Source organism: Melitaea cinxia, chromosome 4, assembly GCF_905220565.1.
Source record: "Melitaea cinxia chromosome 4, ilMelCinx1.1, whole genome shotgun sequence".
NCBI classification, from domain to species: domain Eukaryota; kingdom Metazoa; phylum Arthropoda; class Insecta; order Lepidoptera; family Nymphalidae; genus Melitaea; species Melitaea cinxia.
This window is the reverse complement of record NC_059397.1, coordinates 1339926-1362880: the sequence shown is the minus strand read 5'-3', so window position 1 is coordinate 1362880 and position 22955 is coordinate 1339926. Positions and strand designations below refer to the sequence as shown.

General features: G+C 34.6%; 1 long non-coding RNA gene across 1 annotated transcript in view; it reads right to left on the bottom strand.

Moving 5' to 3' along the window:
* Positions 1–22955, bottom strand: part of LOC123670005 — an 80980-nt gene that overhangs the window by 21304 nt on the left and 36721 nt on the right. The window contains exon 2 of the long non-coding RNA XR_006745850.1: positions 22831–22887. This is a non-coding gene — a long non-coding RNA (uncharacterized LOC123670005). The remainder of the gene's footprint in view (positions 1–22830; positions 22888–22955) is intronic.

Sequence of the window (22955 nt, the reverse complement as noted above, 5' to 3'; positions counted from 1 at the left end):
TATGTAACTACTCATCATCATCATGACGGCTTGCGACATTAGACACACATAGTATAATAATAATAAATAAAATTTAATCTCTAATGCTATGTAACTACTCATCATCATCATGACGGCTTGCGACATTAGACACACATAGTATAATAATAATAAATAAAATTTAATCTCTAATGCTATGTAACTACTCATCATCATCATGACGGCTTGCGACATTAGACACACATAGTATAATAATAATAAATAAAATTTAATCTCTAATGCTATGTAACTACTCATCATCATCATGACGGCTTGCGACATTAGACACACATAGTATAATAATAATAAATAAAATTTAATCTCTAATGCTATGTAACTACTCATCATCATCATCATCACTTTAGCCTATGGCAGTCCACTGCTGGACAAAGGCCTCCCCAAGTTCGCGCCAGACATCCCAGTTTTCCTCAATCATCAGCCAGCCTACACCGGCAATCTTACGTAGAACGTCGGTCCAACGGGCCAGAGGACGTCCCACACTGCGTTTGCCAAGACGCGGTTTCCACTCCAGGACACAACTACTCAATGATACTTATTTTTATCTGACCTTGCAAATTTTAGGATAATTTGTCCTACTAATAATGTAAATTCCAAAATTTGTGAGCATGGAATTATGAATGTTTGTTACTCTTTTACGCAAAAACGACTAAGCCGATTTTAATGAAACTTGGTACGTAGATAGCTGAAGATCTAGAATAACACATAGGCTACTTTACATTACTACTACATTTTATTCCGACATTCTTACGGGATCGGAATTTAGGCGGCTAAAACCATGTGGCGCCTGCAAGTAGACCAAGGAAGCTCTTCCGACGATCAACCCAGGATTGTCCCGCAAACTTCGCGGTTATGAAAGAGCCCAGCTCCGACTACTGGTCGGGGCTCTTACCGGACATGCCTTGCTTAGCAAGCACTTACACAATCTAGGTGTTACAGACAGCCCCCTATGCAGAGCGTGCATGGAGGCAGAAGAAACGGCCTCACATATCCTGCTGGAATGCGGTGGTGTGGCGAACTACAGGGCACTACACCTCGGGACACCGAGGTTGCTTCAGGAAGTCGTCGGCAACGTGAAGGGTCTGCTAGGCTTCCTCAAGGAGCTAGGCTGGCACGAATAGTGCCTTCCGGCCAATCACGCAAAAAAGGCGCACCAAGACGTCGAGTTGCGGAAAAAAGCCCGTGCAAAATAACAACAACCGTGTGGCGTAGCTAGTATCACATATGTCATACATAGAACCAGACGAACATTTTCTTTAGTCGCAACTCGAGCAAATATGAACCATTTTAAAAACTATCAAAAAATGAGGCAAAAGTAACACAATTATAATCTTAAAAGTAATTATACTAGTTATCGTAATGTATATACAATTATACATATACATCCATACATACTACTATATAGTCCATCGACGTAACTACAGACTCATCGGACAATTATCAGGTCGTTTAAATTCAATGGGTGTCGCTAAGATTTCTCCTGACAAAAACTTTAATGCCCCTTTTAGGTGCCGCCCGAGCCCCCTTCTCTCTAGGGCCAATCAGCCCCTGACAGGGCACCATAAATATCCGTCGAAGGCATCGGAGCTGACTGAAGGCAGAACCTGATTTCCCCAGTGACGTCACACGAGTTTTCAAATAAGTTTCAACCTTCGAAGCCTTCTACAGGGTCAAGGTCAATGGTAAAACTATTAAAGTTAAACTTGGTTGTGTTTTGTAAACATAGATTTTGTTATATAATTTTGTTTGTAAACGAAATAAGTTTTATGAAATTCAATATTTTTATTTTCATTTGAAAAGTCTAACAATGCACATACAAATCTTATTAGAACCAAAACCATCATATACTTGTAGATGATATTGAACAATCGGTTGATAAATAAGTGTGGACTTAGTGACGCTGTATTTCATGATATTGCTATTTTTTTACTAAAACACAGTTTATGTATTATTTACAAAAGAGTAACTGCGGAGTTTCTTGCTGATTCTTCTCTGCCGAATCTACATTCCGAATTGGTGGTAGCTTTACTTTTAAAAACTAATAACCATTTTAATTTGTTAAGTGACGATTTGAAAGCGTTTTTGAATCCTATTTGAAAAAAGTTGTTTTTGATTTCATTTGCATAAGCATATGTCTGTACGGAACAATTTAATAATTAACGAAAAATGTTATTATTCCGGCAAATTGTCTCAGTTCACATAATTATATGTCACGGATGTACCTAATCATCCTTAAGCTGGAGTATATCAAGTGAACAACTTAAATATATTGATTATTTTTAAACAAGAAAATCATGCATTTAGAGTTTTGAGTACTAAACAGATGGAAATATGAAAATCTATTATAAATATTCATCATCATCATCATCCCTTCAGCCTTTCGCAGTCCATTGCTGGTCATAGGCCTCCACAAGCTCGGGCCAAAAACGGCGTGAACTCATGTGTGTCACTTATAAATATTGTAAAGCAATAATTCACAGTAGTGTCGTGTAAACAACAATAAACATGAAAATACTGTAAATAATGTATTCAAGTAAGATAAAAAAAAAAAAAAAAAACAATAAACTTTTAAAAAATTGGACAAGCTAAATAAAGTCATATGCCAAACAGAAGCAAACAATAAATTCCACCAAAGAGTATCCAGTCTGAGTTAATCAACATCTCTAAATGTTAACTCGAGAGTTACGGAACTTAATTAGAAAGTTGAGAGCGTGGAGCGAGACGACTCGACTAGCGTAGGCTTAGTTCATGCTTCATATAATTTAAATACGACGTAAGTGTTAATGGCGTCTTAGGAAGAAACTGCACTTACTAAGTTTTTATGTATTCCTGGTAACATTGTCCTAACGTTGGTTAGTATGTACACCAGACTTAAGCCTGCAATATTCAGTAAACGGTTGGTTTTGCTCGCGTTACTTATAAGTTAGATTTAAAACCAAGCCAGGTTTTAAGCTTAACGGTTCGTAAATAAAACGAATCGTTTTCTAAATATATAAACCAGAAATTATAAATTTTTGGGAGACATGGTGTTGGCTTTAGGCTGGACCAAATTGTTTAAAGCATATACTCGTAAATATAACACAAAACTCGGCTATTATCAAGAGTTTTATTTACACGGGTGCCCGTGACCATGGCGTCTAACTTCATCAAAACATCTGGAATTTCAAAACAGAATTAGTAGTAGGTCCCGTCTATGTCAAACCATACATCTTTGAGTATTCAACGAAGTTGGTCAATAGCTACACTATATTTTGGATTCTAGGACTTGTCATGCAATTAACTAAGACCAATTTGTCAGAGCCGTCAGAACGCTGCGTCGATTCGTCGCGTGTCATTTGACGCCGCTCCTTAAACAACAGTACCCGATAAAAGCGCCCCGCATCCGCTTCCGGCCACCGCACAAGACGCACGGACACATTCATTAAGTAGATGTGACGTTGAAACAATGATTGATGATTAAACCTGTCTTATGAATGAACTTTGGCCGACTTCGCACCTAATTTTATACATTTTTTGACATTCCGCGGATGATTCCATTAGCGTTCTTTATTTGAAGGTAAATTATTTGTTTTTAAATGTTAATATTTTATTTGATAATTGTTATAGTGTTTGGGTCATGGATAAAAATTTAAGTAAATTTTGAATGCAGTTTATAGATAATATAAAAAAAAATATTACGAATAATTGTAAGTTGTTGCAAGGACTAATAATTTTTATGTTAGACCAAAAACATAAGACTTTTACACATATTTATTTTTCTTATACCTATTTTAAAAGATTACGCTTTTATGCGATACGCTTCAGCTTATTATATCGATTGCTGGGCATAAGCCTCATTCTCCATGTAGGAGAAGGACCAGAGCTTAATCCTTCACGCTGCACAAATGCGGGTTGGCGGATATTTTATTCCCTACTATGAGTAACGATCGCTATCAGGTGTACATGATAGCAACTGGGATTGAAGACTGCTTAACGTGCTCTCCGAGGCACGGTGAACAGACCCACAAGGACTGCACAAACACCCATACCACGACAAACATCTGTATGGCCAATACTTGATTTGTGATGTGCGGGGAGCGAACCAGTAACCGCCAGCGTAACAGCCACATACCAGGCCTATCTCCGTTGCGCCAACTCGTCGTCGATAAAAAATTTAATAGTATTAAGTAGTTTTCTTGAAAATTAATAAAGTTTAAAACTTAAATGAATTTAAAAAATTAATCTAGAATATCCCTTAAAAGGAAAAAAACATTAATAATCGCAAGATAATTCAATATCCCAATCCCAAAACTACACCATTCAGTCAGTGCAAGTATTACCAAAACTGGATTAATTAAAATTAATCGAAAGCTGACTGGATTAAGAGAGTCATGTCTGCTGAATTCATTAATAATGGCGCCTGAACCGGGATGATGGGATAAATCTAACCTAATACCTGTTTGGGGAGATTGAAGTATTTTAGTTTGAATTATTTATTTCCGTGTCTATATTGTTTTGTAAACAAGGCGTTAATGAAACAAATTGACATCTCCGAGGAATACCACGCTCAAACTTCACTCAGTCACACAAAATGCAATTGGATTCCTATTATATAATACAAGTAATTATAAACAAATATTAGTAACAAAATCACTAGTAGCACGGTATAAAAAAAAAAAAAAACAAAGGATTGGGATATTTATTTGTGGCGACCTTTCGGGTATAATGTTGCGGGTTCGATTACCGCTCGGAGTGGATATTTGTGTTTTGCACAAATATTTATTTACCATCTGCTTGTCTCGATCTGTGTGTCCTTGTCTGATGTTTGATATCTGGACCGTGCCTCGGAGAGTTCGCTAAGCTGTCGCACCTGATTGCGAACGTTACTCATAGTAGGAAACATATCCACCATCCCGCAGTCGAACAGCGTGTTGGATTACGTTCCGAACGTGCTTCTACACAAAAAAGAGGCCCATACCCTGCAGTGGAATATCACAGGCTTAATCGTGATCATCGCTATCGATACAGTTTTTCTGTCCATTGGGTATTATCGACTCGAAAATGTCCATAAATCTAAACAAACCTTTGATCAATAAATTATAAAAACATTAAGATCATATATAGATTATTTCAATACACAGTTACCAACTTTACAGACAACCATTTTTTTCTTCATATAAACTTTGTCTTACAAATAACGCCCTAAAAAAAATTATCACTATAGCAGTCGTTTTGAAACTATTCGCGTACGTTTTGGAGATTCATTCCTATTTAGATAGGAATAAAAAAAACAGAGCGTTTTGTATCGAATAAATCTTTGCGTCTACCAAAATCAGACTCAGCAAGTTATTACCGAATCGAGTCGCACCAGTCGCAAGTCACGTCTGTCGCGGTGTACGTTAATATGTCGTACGTGTGTAGCTTGCCTAATACATCGTACAAAACGTGTGCACCCGACTTTATCCCCCTTTGATTGTCTGGACGTGCCGCCTATGACGTCACGTTGCGTAACGATTTTTTTTTCTAAATTAAAAAGTTCGTCATTTAAATTGAATGCTAAATTAGCTTAGTTCTATTCGTTAGGACTGTAATTTTTGTCCAATTAGTTTTACTAATCTCAAGAATATAATCATATTGAATTTTTACTTGATCAACGTGCTCGAAAGAGGTTGGGTAAATTAGCTTTTTTATGTAACAAGGTCGGCAAACAAGCGTACGGCTCACCTGGTGGTAAGCGATTACCGTAGCTTAAAGCAACACCAGAAACATCGAAAACGCGTTGCCGACAATCTCCAATTCCCTCGGCAGCTCTGGTCACCTTACTCACCAACAGGAACAGAACATTGCTTGAAAACAGCATTATTTAGCTGTGATCTTCTGTAAGATCGAGGTATCACCCCAGTCAGGCTGCTCCATGTTTTGAGCAGGAAATTTCCTGCTGTGCCCTACGTCAGTAGCTACGACTAATTGGATCGTTTTATCATTTTCCTATCATGTACAAAGTATTACAAACTTCTCTGCTATATTTATGGACGTCAAATTAATAACCTCGTGTAGACTTTATTGTAAAGCTTTAGAAATAAGCTTGATAAGTTTATGACTAGTTTATGATTTGTAAGATAAATAATTACTTAATTATCCGTTACATTTCATTTTTGTGTGTTTTCTTTGTCAATAATATCGACAATAATATCGATCTTTATACGTGCAAGAATACACATAACCTCAATTTAATCGCATACGTAGCCGCTATTATGTTAGCTAGTCCCCCTGCAAAATATCACGCTACTATTTTATTAAAAATTTATTTTTCTACCTCCTGATATGGGACGAAACTGTATTCAACATTTCAAATCGTTTATCCCGAAACCAAAACCGAAAGCGATCGTAAATATTTTTCAAAGAACCGTATATCATGTTTAAAAATTTTATATTACGCTTCGAAAATATTTTGATCTTTTTCCGGGGACACAAAATTGAGATTCGATCGGAAATCTGAATTCTCCGCCACCGTGACAGGGTGGTGATTTATTGCGCGGCCGATAATAACGTTATCACGAGCATCTTGGACGCTGGGACATAATGGTACATGGTCCTCGGAGCAGGATAACGGTTAAAATTACCTGAATAATCTTGATACTGTTTAGAGTTTATAATTGTTGTCTTTATAAATAATTTTCATTTCTTGCATCGTTAGAGTTGATATCAAGGATCCTCTAGTCTAAAAGAAGTAAAGCCGTTGGCTTAAATTTGCGTTACTTTCGTGATTTGTTTGATAAAATTGTAAAAAATATTACTACGTATGTTATGAAACGAATGGTGCGGTATAATATATATGATTAAAATTTTCAGACATTAATGTTCGCTAATGTAGTAATGGTAAAGCTATCACCGTCTTTTTTCTATTTGATTTATATCCGTTTAGAATGTTACAATTGTTTGAAGTTAATATTATTTAGATTTTACACATTTCTTATATTAATCTAATATAATAACAAGTGTATATTGTTACAATTTATATTTATACACAATTGAAACAAAAAAATAGTTTAATATGAAAAAAAGTTTATCGTGTTTTAATTACCTCAGTCACATATATAAATACTAAAAAATATGTCGAATCATTTATTCGTCTTCTAAGTATTAGACGAAAATTATTAATGGTTTTTAAAGGTCTTTGAACGTCAAACGCGCAAAGTCACACTAATATGACATAAATTAATTACGGGTAGTACACCTCCTAATGAAACATAATTAAATAATTATGACCAAAATTTAAACCCTGGTCTATTCCACACGTGTACTCTAGTGTTAATATGGCTCATTTAACAGCCTCGCACATTATGTAAATCCCGAATATATATACATTATACATAAATAAGCTTTGCATGATACTGATAGCGATGATTGATCGGTCGTCGGACCCCATTCGGTTTTGTGATCGAATGTGTTAGTTTTCGTGTAATGGGCCAAAATTCTATTCAGCCATTCAGTACGCGTCATTGACTCCGAGGTGCGGGTTAAACGGAACTGATGTTGATCGATAGGTAGTGACAGATTTGTATTCTTTGCTTTATATATTTTGTGCATGTAAATGGAATGATGATCTTAAAGGTAAGTAAAGACAATGCAATAAGAATTTAAATTGAAACATTGGTAATGAGAGATTAGCTTACGCTAATCGTAGCGAGGGATATCGTAGCGGTATTATTGGATAAATATATAATTATTTTATTTTATACCTATATCCGAATACCTTTTCTGGTGATGTCTGATTATCGTGATTTGAAGATCAAATAAAATCGTCGATCTTCGTTATTGTTATAAATAGTTGATGTCTCCCTCTCTCTCTCTCTCTTCGCAAGAAAATTGTCTATCAATCCCCAGTGAGTGTAATGAAGAGAAATGCCTTTTCAAAGGAGTACAGATACTTAAGCTCTACTGTAAGGAAAAGTTAAAATGTACAGAAATATATATATATATACATATAGGGGTGTGTACTTATTTACGCAAGTAAGAAGTTATACTTCATTGGCTAGCTTCGCGTTGCTAACTTCTCCTTCGTTTATTAGCTAACTTCAGGGTGTCGGTTTTTTTGAGACAGTGTGTGCGCAACATCGTAAAAATTTTCTTTCATCGTTTTCCCCCATCATGCCAAAAGAAGTACTTAAAAAAGTAACTTCAAAAATATCTCATGACATATCAGATGTTTATATCGTTTTAATGTATTTTGACGAGTTGACAAATGTATGTGACAATCGCTCAGTCATTTTGTATAAATCTGTAAGGAAAACGATTACGGATCAATTCCCACTGGAGATCCAAATTTTACACACACATGTATATATTTCCTATGTAACTGCTTGTAGGTTAAATCATTTGTCCAGCATTTATATTTCGAGAGTACAATAATGATCATTACAGATGAAGAAGAATATAATCTTGATGATTGTTTATAGCCTCCAAAATATTATACCTGTTATTATCTAATATATAAAATTCTCGTGTCACGGTGTTTGTAGTTAAAATCCTCCGAAACGGCTTGACCGATTCTCATGAAATTTTTTGTGCCTATTGGGTAGGTCTGAGAATCGAACAACATCTATTTTTAAACATTTTTGAACATCTATTTTTTTCATCCCCCTAAATGTTAAGGGTAGTCCACGCCTAATTTTATTTTTATTTTTAGATAAATTATTTATTTTTTATTTTATTATCATTTGGCGTTGAAAAATACATATAGCCCTAAATTTTCACCCTTCTACCACCAACCCCTATTTTTAAATAGCGTTTAGCGGCAAGACAACATTTGCCGAGTCAGCTAGTTATATTATAATAACTGACGTAGAATGTACTGAACGATATACAATACTATTACCCAATCGAAATAAATTTCAGAAATAATTAAAAAAAATGAGAAGTGACATTTAAAAGACGGATACAAAAATACATCCACTCACAACAAAGAACATAAGCAAGTTTTTTACATATAATTTCCTTTCACAACTCTATTTATAACTTTACGCTTTATTGTTTTCGATATTTGTTGATTTATAGGATTGATTTATCGCATCTATACTACGTACTCCTTCCATTATTTTTAAACATACGATTCATTAATATTACAACGATTTTGTAACTTTATTTCTAATTATCTTCTCACTTCGTCTTAATTCACTTAGTTTTAATTAGTTTATCTTCGTTAGTGTAGCAAAGGTTCCCTAAGGTTTTCACACATACCACGCCAATTTTAGTTTCGTAATATGTTAAGCTACGTTAGTTCCTTGTTCCTTCATATTGGCTGATATGTAATTAATGTCATCCGAAAGTCGTTTGTCCGTAATAGGAGAAAGATTGCAGCTCAACTAGTAGTACTGCGGTACTGCTGGCCAATAATTGTTCAAAGGAATAATTGTTAATTGCTGATGGTAACAGCCGAGACTAACAGCACTACTCTCGCCATGTTTGCATGAAAGTAAATATATGCTCTGAGAGAAAACTGAATTCACAACCATTGGACTATACTTAATTATCTATTGATCGATATTTTATTATAAATTTATACAAGTTATACAACATGTCAAAATATCAAAAATATATTTTTATTTTTATTTGAAATTATAATCAGCACGCGAAATGCGAAATACCAAAAATTAATCTAGCGTAACCTGCAGATAAATCCCAAAGAGGAAAGCCAGTCATCGCTTAACGAGCTTCGATTAAACCGAATTCAAAATGTTAAAGATCCAAGCTGGTGTTTATAAATTTAAAATAAAACTGATGATTTTTAATGAAAAGAGGCGTGAAAATAATAATTCTGTATTATTAATTTAAATATAAATATTTTTCGCTCTAAACGATAAAATATCAAATAAACGAACTCATAATACGCGATTCACTATAACAAGTGAATATACAGCAGTAACATCGGAATGTCAATGTAAAGCCCTATCACACAAAAATGTACAAAAGATAACTAGTGCAATAAATATGGCATAAAACTTAAAACTATGTTATAAACTATATTTTAAAAATACAGTGAAATTCCATCTTCCCTAAAATCTGAATTTTTTGTATGTAGTTTTTTTAGTTATCATAATAAGTTGGTTGTATACATTCGTATTCAAAAAGCTTTGATTATAGAAGCGAAAGGCTTTGGGTGAATTCATACGAAGATTGTTTGGCGTTAGATATTAGCTAAAAAAAATAACATTTTACAAAAGACATCTAGAAACAAAACTCTAAATACCGCAATAATTCTACTGCAATTTTTATGTTATACTGGAACAAATACACAAAGCCTAATATTTATTTATATAGTTTTTATATGTGTCTCTTGATTTTACTTTCAAAAATAATTATATTTTGCTGGTCTCATGACTTTATTGTAATTTTCTATCTTATTAATGTTTCATTTTCTACCTTAGAACTATAGTTTAGGTTAGGTTAGGCTGAATCTCAATTCCGTTTACTTAAATATTGTTGGCACTGTGACGCATCTGTTTGAATTACGTCGCTTACTATAAGTAACGATCGCTACAGTTTTATATTATAACAACCGGGACGACAGCTTATCGTACTCTTCGAGGCACGGTGAGGAGACCCACAAGGACTAATGACCAGACTGGAAAAAATATTTGTATAAAAACGAATATCTATTCCGGCGGGAATCGAACCCGCGATCGTTTGTGTTTAGGTACCGCCGACACGGTAAACGCACCATTACACCAGAGCAGTCTTCTAAGTAATAATATTTAATCTATATTAAATATAATCGTTGGCGCAACGGTTACAGCCATGGATTGTACTTGTTGCGCTGGCGGTTGCGGGTTCGATCCCTGCATATGACAAACATTTGTATTGGCCATACAAGTCTTTGCCGTGGTCTGGATGTTTGTGCAGTCCTTGTGGATCTCCCCACCGTGCCTCGGAGAGCACGTTAAGCCGTCGGTCCCGGTTTTTATCATGTACACCTGATAGCGATCGGTACTCATAGTAAGGAATATATCCGCCAACCCGCATTGGAGCAGCGTGGTGGATTAAGCTCTGATCCTTCTCCTACATCGGGAAAGAGGCCTATGCCCAGTAGTGAGATGTTATAGGCTGAAGCGTAAGCGTAAAATATAATCTACAAATCATCTTTACAAGAACATTCTCGAATGTTATGTATCGTGTTGTAAACAGAACTCTTACTCTCAGGAACGCACACATTCATTGGGAGATTTGATTATTCAACTAACGTCGCAAGGGAGCCAAGGTCGAACATCCCTTAGGAGTAAACCTTCAACGCGACTTGTTCTGTACTTATAAATTCTTCATGCTTAGCCTCCCTTTATTTTCTTTCAAATTGTATTAAGATTTCAAACAAGAATTTCACAGGAAGTGTATTTGATCCTTATTGAGTTTGGGAGGGATTTCGTAATGACAATGAGCAGTCAGTATTGCTGTTTCATTCATTGCGCCCTTATAGTGTTAGTTCACGTTCAATGCACAAAGTCGAAAAGTCGCAATTTATTGTCACTTTTTTTTTCAGCGAATGTGTTTTGATATTGTTTATAGATGAACGTAACTATGACTGTAATATTGTTAAATAGTAATATATCTGGTTATTAAGATATTATGAAATATAATAAAATGAAAAAACAGGTCATTATACATTTTATTTATTTAGTTTTCAGAACACAATAAATTCTACTGACGATAGCTAACACGAAAGCACTTGCATCGGCGCATTTTTTTTTTAATTTAACACCATAAACCATCCACCAACCATATTATTCAGCCATCATACATTCACGCCATATTTTTTCATATCTATTACCAGAAATTTTACCAACTTTTCTGTCACCAGAGGAAATCATGAATCGTATCTGCTCCGGTCCTCTAGTCAGTTCCCTGACATGAATCAATGTGACAACGATTTTATTTTTATTTTTTAATGTTAGGAAATCTGTGTGGCTACGGCACCAAAGAATATAGCCACCCCATACAGCCGCCCCCTCTCTTCCCGTGGGTGTCGTAAGAGTCGCACTAAGGGATAACAAGGTTCCACTACCACCTTGGGACTTAAGAAGCCGACCGACGGCGGGATAACCATCTAACCGCAGGCTTTGAAACACACAGGCCGAAGACGGGTAGCAGCATCGCAGGTGCGACATAGCCAACCCTGCGGTCACCAACCCACTTGCTCAGCGTGGTGACTATGGACAACACACATGAGTTCACGCATTTTTGGCGCGAACTTGTGGAGGCCTATGTCCAGCAGTGGACTGCAATAGGCTGGAATGATGAGGATGATGATGATGTTAAAAAAAGATTACCCTATCGAACATTTCCTCATTCCTACGTTCACTCATTATCACTTAGCACTCGACGTTCATCTGTTTTTTAATCGAATCAGTTTTTCATGAATACGCATACTGCACGCTGTAATAACATCAGAGTTAATATTTTATTGATATCGTGTTCATTGTTTATAGTTGCCTACGAAAAATGTATTTTTATCAACACGTAATAAAGATAAATTGGACGACGCGATGAAGTTATTGACTTGGTATCAATATGAAAATTTATTTAGCATTAAACAGTAAATTTATTTTTAATTTGATATATAATTATGATTTGATTCATATCACAGAAAAGAATCACAACAGAATAATTTATCTCAACTAGTATTATAAAACTTATTACACAAATTGCGAAATTGATTCAAAAAATTATTGTTGTGTTTACTCGCAAACGAAAAAAACCGACTTCAATTACATCGACAAGTAATACAACGTAGATCGACGAAAAAATAGTCAAGTAACTACGCGTTATCAAAGATTATTCAAAAAGTAGTTATCAGATCTCGATAAAATTTAAATGTGACCACATGATAAACATCAGCAGTCGAATTGAGAACCTCCTCCTTTTTTGGCAGTCGGTTAAAAATGACAAACGCACGAGTCGTTAGTACGATTTTCGAGGGTTTCCCTCGATTTCTCTAGGATTCCGTCATCAGATCCTGGTTTCCTTATCATAGTACCACACCTGAGATAAAAAACTTCCAACAAAAAAAGAATTATCAAAATCAGTTCATAAATGACGAAGTTATCCCCGAACATACATTAAAAACCCCCTCCTTTACCCTCTCCTCCATAAACTTAAAGCAGTTATAGTAAACGACATGTTACACGTATCAAAGTACGAGTAAAACAGCAAAGAAAGTCTCGTATCAAAAAATATTGCGGTTTTCAATAAGAATATTCCACTTGTTCAGACGAAAAAAAACCTCATTAAATACGTACTACCACATTTTTCACACCTGATGCTCAGTATTGAAATTCAAACACACCAATAAAATGCCGTAAGTCATCCCCCTTGCATGTCGAATGTAATTTATTTCTAATTTCAACCCCGATTGTCACTGTTGCCATGACAACGTGTGATGATTTATCTCATCTCTATATCTGACTTATCTATTGTTCGAGTTATATTAAATTCAAATATAATATATGTATTATATTTTGTATTCATTGAAACGGTAATATTGTAGGCTTTTTGACTGTTTGAAGGTTAGAACTCTTTATCTGATGTTGAAATATATATATTAAAACCATTAAACTAAATAAATGAAAGAAATTAAATAACCTTTTTTTGTATAATTTGGCGGTCTTAACGATGCGTTGGTGCAACGGTCACGGCACTTGTTTGTGACCGTTGGCGCTGGCGGTTGCAGGTTCTGTCCCGTCACATGACAAACATTTGTATTGGCCATACAGGTGCTTGCCATGGTCTGAGTGTTTGTGCAGTGTTATAGCACGTTAAGCTGTTGGTCCCGGTTGTTATCATGTACACCTGATAGCGATCGTTACTCATAGTAGGGAATATATCCGCCAACCCGCATTGGAGCAGCGTAGTGAATTAAGCTTTGATCCTTCTCCTACCTGGCGAAAGAGGCCTATGCCCAGCGGTGGAATATTTCAGACTAAAGCGTGTAACGTGAATATTATAGTAGGTAAGGTAAATTTATTTTGCGGGCCATATTTAAGAATAGTTTTTTAAGGTCGACCGAAAATTTGATTACCAGATTGTGTATAGGGTAACTCACTATACGAGTATTGTTACCGAATCGATAAATTGAATAAAAACATTCAAAAAAGGTAAAAATATAACACACAGTATAACTATAGCTTGGCTTCAGTGTGGACACCAAAAATTTGCCAAAGCCTGTCGCTGGAGGGATCCTGTTGCCTGCAGATCCCGGGACCCCCCAATTAAAGCGGCTGAAGGCTCCCGCAGGGGTTTGGTCGGTAGTGCTCCCCCAAGTGCTGAAGCCGACATACTGTCTAGGAATGCCTACCCGGGCGTCCTGGATTTCACCCGTAAATGGGTTCCCCTGCGATAACAAAAAAAAAAAAAACAAAAATTTGTTATCAAAATGTCTTTAATGCACAGAATTGAAGTTGCTATTCTTCAAGTATAGTAAATATTATTTAAATTTAATTTTTTGGGACATTATCAGTACAAAAAGCATTGGTAAGAGTACAGTATGTAAACGAAAGTAGTATAGCTGACACACATGTGAGTATCGACGCTGATCATGTAATTAATTTAATTTTGTGTATTTTGTAAGTTAATTTAATCTGTATAGGTAAATTATTATTAACAAATTCAAATAAATACAAGTATAAATTGCTTACATGAACAAATATCATTCGGTAAAGCAAAAACGCATTAACGTCTTCAAATACCAGACACGTTCCGCTTCTCCATCAGACGAGTAGAAAAAACCTCGCAACTTGATGGATTGCTCGTTTCCTTATTAACGTTGTGTTTGGAAATGTTTGGCTGTAACAACTCAAGGCTTTAGTTATAAGAGTTTTCACGATTTTTCTTGAATGCCAATAAAATTTGGTATTTATCTGGGTAGTTATAGCATGTATGTCGTGTAGTTCTGTTCGGATGCTTTTATATATCATCGTTATCCCGTTTATTTATTTTTATTTAATTCATTTTATATTTACAACTAAATATTTAACCAGCCGCAGTGCAGCAGCATTGTAGATTGAGGTCAGGCTCTCTCGTACGTGAGAAAGAGGCGTATGCCCAACAGTGGGATGTTACAGGCTGAATCGTATATCTTACCACTGTAAGCGGTTATCTCGCATTCAGCAAACACAATTGTGTTAGAAAAACGATAAAGGCACATAAAGTAAAAATAATAAAATAAAATAAGGCAGTCTTAAATTCTGTCTTAATACAGAATTCGAATAATTTTCAAGTAGAAGACTTATTTCCTTTAATTGAGTAAAACTGTGTTGTTTAGTCAGTTCAGCAAATATAAATACTTACAAAAAGAATCCTAAATCCAAGTTTAGCAATGTGACAGATTTCATGTAACCGAGGGCATTTCTCTGATAAACGGACAGATATTTCTTATTCCGTCAACGGCTGTTATTAATGATCAGGGCCCTTTCAGTTAAAGCCTTCGGACCCTTGTTCTGGTTACCGTTTTACCCCGAAAGGAAAATTTGTGAAAGCTTTCGATCACAGCTTAGTACTAAATTTATAAAACATTCGATGTTACCAACAAGTTAATTCTTCTATGAAATCCCATGTAACGATTTGGAATATGATGAAAAATGTGGACGATTTGAAAAAGACTAAATATTTTAAAATCATCCAATACTAAACTGAAACTTTGTATATTATATTAAGGTAAGGTACAGAAAGAAATAATTTTCTCGAAATTCAGAACTGCCCCACTGAGGAAGTACTTTAATCTTAAATAATGCTGTTCTCAAGTTAGTTTTGTGTTCTTGTGGTGAGTGCGGAAGCCACCGCACCTGGACAGGGTATAGAAATAGGGTCGGCAACGAACAGACGTAATACTCCAATTGTTTAGGTGTGCGTAGGCTAAGGTTACCACTTACCATCAGATGGAATGAAGAAAAATAATTAAATATATTTTTACAGAGCCATTTAAGCCTTACGTTCGGGTTTGTAAATGATGGTGACTTAATGAAGAAGAAGAAAAAGGTTGTGCAGAAGAATTATAAACATCAAACAGTCTTATAGTAATACTAATTTAAAGCAAGTAAAACCAAAATGGTTGTCTAGTATACAGTTCATGGTAAATGTCGGGTAAAGAGTACTTTTCTTAAAAAATGTTTCTGCCCAGAAGTGGTACTTAAGGGTTATCACTGGACACTACGTACCTACATTAAATGTTATAGCTATAATATACAAAATATTATTGCTTTATTAGGAACTAGTGACCAAGCCCGGCTTCGCATAAAGTCCTTTAAACAATTTGTTGGTTCTTCGACAGTGAGAGAAAGTCGTTACAAAAAGTTCTTTTAACTATACTTTAAATTAAAACATAAACATACAAAAGTTTCTTCTTCGCGCTGAAAAGCAACGTCCTTATAATAATTAATTGGAGAGCTCTGAAATACGTGCCTAATACTGCTTTGCTTTAGAGCGAGGCGCAGAACGCAATACGCCTTTGATTGGGCAGGACGCGGCGCGAGGTGGCGCGATGCGATGCCAACCGCTGCAAGGATTTTTTTTTGGTTATTTGTAGTTTTTAATTTGTGATAACTTCTAAACTATTTACTTAAATGAAATATGGTAAAAGACAATTTAGATCTGCATTAAATGGGAAAGAGAAATTAGCTTTGCAAGTAAACTAATATTTTGAAACTACTTACTTAAAAATAAAAATGTTTACTGTGAGTCAACCTTAATAGATGACATACTCACTTCAGCCTAACGCAGTCCATTGCTGGACATAGGCCTCCAGAGATTTGCGCCAAAAATGGCATTAACACATGTAGTGTTACCCATAGTCACCACGCTGGGCAGCCGACTCGTATAGCTACATTTATTTTTCATAAACAAATAATACATATATAAATAAATATATATATATTAAACCCAGACACGGAGTGGGAATCGAACCCACAACCTCCGGAGCAGAAAGCAGGGTCACTACAAACTGCGCCAACGGGCTAGTTACAATTATATACATAATTTTTTGATATCAAACACTAGTGATTATTATTATTACTCAGCTAGAAATACATACTAAACAGATAATTCACATATCTTTCCATCTCTTAAAAATTAAGTGTGCGATGTACATTGCACAGTCAAGTACAAATAGGGTGCATTTTGGCCGATATGGACACCCTAGCCCTACGACTTGCGTCTTGGGATCAGTGTTAACTACTAGGGTAACCACGCCAAGTCTGAATGCTTGTTTTAAATTGACTGGGTTGTTGGTGATTGCGTTGTAAATTTTTCCTCCATAGCATGTCATACGCATAATTATTTTTAAATTAGAAAGAATGTTATGAACATTTTTATCACCATTTTAATAGTGCTATTTGGGATTTTTATGTGCAGTGTAAATTCATTTGTAATTTTTGTCCTTGGCAGAAAAAAAGATATTTATTTTATTGCAACAAATTTATACGTTACTTGTAATTAAATAGTAAACACGTTCTTCACTTATCAACTTGTACGTATTCAAAATTTTCATTCAAATTCAATTCAAAAAAACAGCCTTATTGAAATAGGCTTCAAAAAAACATTCGAATTGTGATTTAAAAATTATCGTTAAAAGTAAGCAACCACCGATTCGGAATATAGATTTTGAAGATATAGATTCTGAAGAAGAAGAAGAAGAATTAGATTCAGAGAAGAATAGACAAGAAATTGCGCAGTTACACTTTTAATAAATATATTTGTTTTAATACAAAATTGGTGATATCTTGCATGAAATACATCGTCACTAAGTCCATACTTCACTATTATTTATATAATCTTGGACCAAATGATAAGCTTTGCTATTGTAACAGCCTATCAATGTCCCACAGCTGGACACAGGAATACCTTACCTGCCCACCGTAGGTTTGATCTCGCGACGAGGGAATATGTACTACAGTAATTGTTTGCTAGCAAACGAAAAAAACCGACTTCAATTACATAAAAAAATTAACAAACGCACTAGTAGTCACTACGATTTTCGAGGGTTTCCCTCAATTTCTTTAGGACCCCATCATTAGATCCTGCTTTCCTTATCATAGTACCAAACTATGGATATCTCCTTTCCAACAAAAAAAAGAATTATCAAGATCGGTTCATAAATGACGAAGTTATCCCCGAACATACATAAAACAATATATAAATATATACGGTCTAATTGAGTACCCTCCTCCTTTTTTTGATGTCGTATAAAAAATAGAGCGCACTCTGAAACACAGCGCGCACAGAAAATTTGATTGACATTAAAAACAAACGCCAGCGAAGTTTCCACTACTTATTTGCAAATGATTAAAAATGTAACGCGATGTCAAGAAACACAATGATAACATAACAATTATTTTTAATACAAACAGGGGTAAAAGATAAAATTTGACGCAGAAAGTTTTTGATAATCGAATCATTCACACTTTTCTTCTCTATAATTAAAATATGTGATATATTGATACTGCAATTTACAGATATACAATTGCAACTAAATACAATTTTTTTATTAATAATTTAATTTATCTAATTTTATGTATATTTTTTTAAATATATTTATTTTTGAAAACAAAAGTATTGCAAAACAATAATACTGTGGAAAACGGTACAGTAACAAAAAAAAAAAAAAAATTCAATATTTTATCAGAAAATTTCATTCCTTTTTTTAACTAAATTTTTTCATTGGAAAAGTGTAGCAGTGGCCTCAGGGCTGACGTTGACACAACTCCGCTGACCATAAAGTTGTGTACAGACTAACGTTATGCTATTTTAATTTAGAAATAAATAAATTAAAAATTAATTCATCTACAAAAAAAGAGACTAGTTTAAAAATATACATTTTTTTTCAGTTTTAAGCATTTTAACTCTATCCAACAATTTAAAAAATTTAATTATTAGAATAAAAGATATTTTTTTTTTTATAAATATTAAAACTGACAGGATCTAATTTAGTATGATTACTATCGATTTCTTTTTGTTTAGTAGTTTATGAGAGAACAGGAACGCACATTAACTTTTCAAACATAGCTCTCATTTTAACCATTTGCAGTGGGATAAAAAATCAACAAAGACCTCCTTTAGGATCTGTGTTCTGTACTGGGGGTCCAGAAACACACATATTAACATCCGTATGGCCTAAACCCATTGACTTTGGTTGATTCATCCTGTAAAATTACACAGCTGGGGCATAGGCCTCTTTTTTATGTAGCAAAATGATTCTACATACGGGTTAGTGCCTCGAACTTACAGAAGATCACAGCTAAATAATACTGCTTTCAACAGTGTTGTGTTTCTGTCGACGGATAAGGTGGCCAGATATCCTGTGGAGAATTGGGGATAGGGTCGGCATACGCTTGCGATGCTTCTGGTGTTGCAGACATTTATAAGCTACGGTAATCGCTTACTATCAGGTGAGCCGTACGCTTGTTTGCTGACCGAGTATTATTTAAAAAAAAACCTGGAAACAGCGGCCTACCCTATGAAAAATATAAAAATATTTATTTTAAAGTAATAACCATGATTTTTCATGTGACCGCACCGTTACTTCCACTGCAATCTAACAATAGCACGACATGGCTCGGAGCTATCGACCTCCAGAATAAAGTTTTGACAATTCGACAAGCTATTTTTTATTCAATCAATTCAGTGCTTCGGACTTCGGTATCAATGAGATAAAATCGGTAAATAAAAACAATATACCATGTTGATAAGTAAACCTTATTTCTTTTTAGTATACGCATAGAGTCTTTGGTTTCTAAGGTCGGAATTTTAATGCCTGTGTTTTAGGTAAAAGTTAACAGAGACATTTCTTTAAATATATTTACTACAACAGAAACCTGATTTATGGTGAAATATGTTTTACCTACTTGATTATACGTTTCAGCCTGTAATATTCCACTACTGTGCATAGGCCTCTTTCCCCATGTAGGAGAAGGATCAGAGCTTAATCCACCACGCTGCTCCAATGCAGGTTCGCAGATATATTCCCTACTATGAGTAACTATCGCTATCAGGTATACATGAAGTGTACATGAAAAGAACCGAGACTGACGGCTTAACGTGTTCTCCTAAGCACGGTGGGAGACCCACAAGGACTGCACAAACACCCAGACCACGGAAAACACCTGGATGGCCAATACAAATGTTTGTCATGTGCGGGGATCGAACCCGAAAATGCCAGCGCAACAGGGACAATCCATGGCTGTAACCGTTGCGCCAACGCGGCGTCAATACTTGATCACCAAGTCCTTATTACCCGACTGCCAAGGAAGGGTTATGTTTTTCGCGCGTATCTTGTATGTATGTATGTATGTAATATTCTTTACTACCTCATATTTCCAGAACCACTAAACGGATTTACATAACTGAGGTATCGTTAGGTTCGTCTTTGCTGCCCAAGTGTTCTTAGATAGGTGACATTAAAAAAAATCAAACATGGCGGCTGTGCGAAGCCATTGTATTTAATGAAAAAAAAAATTTTTTTCTCGAATACTACAATATGGGTATCAAATTGAAGGGCACAATACAAGGATTTTAAAAAGGTATATCATGATTATTATTACCGTAATACTAAGACAGAAATACAATATTAAAGTTTAAAAAATGTGGACTTTGCTCTTTCGCACGCCTATGCCATGTCAAACTCGCCTCCTAGGCGACGATCAACTTCGGGTGTAGCCTTTCAAATAAAATACAATGGTTAAAAAAAACATACAATTAAAATTACAAATAAAAATTAATAAATGTCACACCAATTTACAATTACATTAATAAAATTAATAACAAATACATAATACCAAATACAAACAAATAATTTTAATAATAATTTCATTATATTAAAACTAATAGTTGTTGATTTAAGCAGTCACCTATTTGCTAAAGGTCAGGCTTACGTTGCTTTGAGCAGAGTGAGATCTTTCTCCGGGCTTGCTATCAGTTCTCTTGACCCTAAAAATTTACTTAATCAACCACATGATGTAAACTGTTTTAATTAATTGAACCGATTACGTAATTTGTCTGACTAAAAAGACATAAATAAAATAATAATTAAAAAAAAAAAAACCCGCCTGCGTGAAGAACAACTAATAGAAAATCAACTGAAAAAGCTGGAACAAGATAAAAATTCAATATGCACACAAAGTCAGCGAAATAAATAGAAACAATATCAAACATTTTGTGCTGTACATTTAAAATATATTAATACGGTAGTCCTTCGAAACTTTATGCAACGTCGTAGATAATATGCAGTCGGAGGCATGAAATTGAAGGATAAGTCAAATCATTCTCTCTTTGTGCATGTCTCCGACTGCATGTTATGTACGACGTTGCATAAAGTTTCGAAGGACTACCGTATTAATATATTTTAAATGTACAGCACAAAATGTTTGATATTGTTTCTATTTATTTCGCTGACTTTGTGTGCATATTGAATTTTTATCTTGTTCCAGCTTTTTCAGTTGATTTTCTATTAGTTATTCTTCACGCAGGCGGGTTTTTTTTTTTTTTTAATTATTATTTTATTATTTAAAAATCTTGGTTTTTAGTAAAGCTTTTAGTAAAGTTTAAGTAGATTTTCATGTAAGACTTGTAAGTAGAATTTATATTATTAAATGCCATGGGTAATTGCAATTTTCAAAACTGTAACTGTATTTTTTTTTGTCCATAACGTAGTTTCCGAATCTAGTTCAATGTTTTAATCAAAAAAAATACACTGTTGCTAATTTGATAAAATCAGTTACTGAGTTTGATGTTTTAGTTTTATTTATTTGATCACAAATGAATCAATGAAGAACAGCTGCCGCAAGGATACTTAAATTTTTAGTTTCTATTAAGTTGTTCAAATCTCACACACCCTCAAAATAATACAAAGGAACTATGAAGATAATCCGTGACCGATCTTTTTGTTAAAAATTTTCGTATCGTTGCCACGGACGATCCATCAAAATCAGACGCAATAGTTGCAACAAGCGTTTTCACATAATGGCATTATTCATAATTTGTCGCATTTCCACCGTCGACTATAAATTACGAGGAGCGAGCGATCAATCAGGACGGAGACGCTGTTTAAAATTAAGCCAGGCTCTGAATTAGGGAGGATACATCGCATACGCTGACGTCGAATATTTAATCTCCTAAAAAGTGACGTAAACGAAGATTTAAAGTGTTTTGAGCTACACTGTTCGGTAATTAAGGTATGCGTTATTTTGTACAAGTTATCGAAGGTATAAATATGATAATAGGCGTATCATATACAACCGCTCAATTTTACCGTATCTCAGATACGTAAATATATACACGATAGAAATACAAAGATGTAGATAAGACGTTTTTTATATAACATTAATACAACTGTGTAAATTCATCCTTAAATCGTTAATGCGTTTTGGAACATATCCGGTATCTTGCGGAAGTTATTTGTCTATTTCATAACTTAAAAAAGAAAAGTGTTGCAACACATTTTTATTTTCTTTGCTTATCCTAACCGATATTACTATTAGGTGTCGTATAGAACTTGACATTATTTTTTCCTTCTAGAGTTAAAAAAAAACCTTTGTCTTTTCGACACTTCTATAAATTCAAATTCTTATGGAATAGAATTGATAAAGGAATATGGGTATCTTTTTTTAGCAGTTGAATCGTGATCGACTATGACAGCAGATTACAGTACGTTTTAGCATTTTCTTTTCCTTGTACATTTTGATTATCAACAGTATCAAAATTTAAACTACTATTTCTTACTATAAACACTAGTTTTTTTTATGGTTCAATGAACAAAAATAAATGCAAATCAGTACTTACATTACAACATCAGATTCACAGTACTCAAATGTAAATCTCGTAACGTTTGAGACGTACCTGTAAAAGAGAAACGCGTAACATTAGTCGAAATAAAAGCAGTGACCTACGTGAGCCGAAAGAAAGAT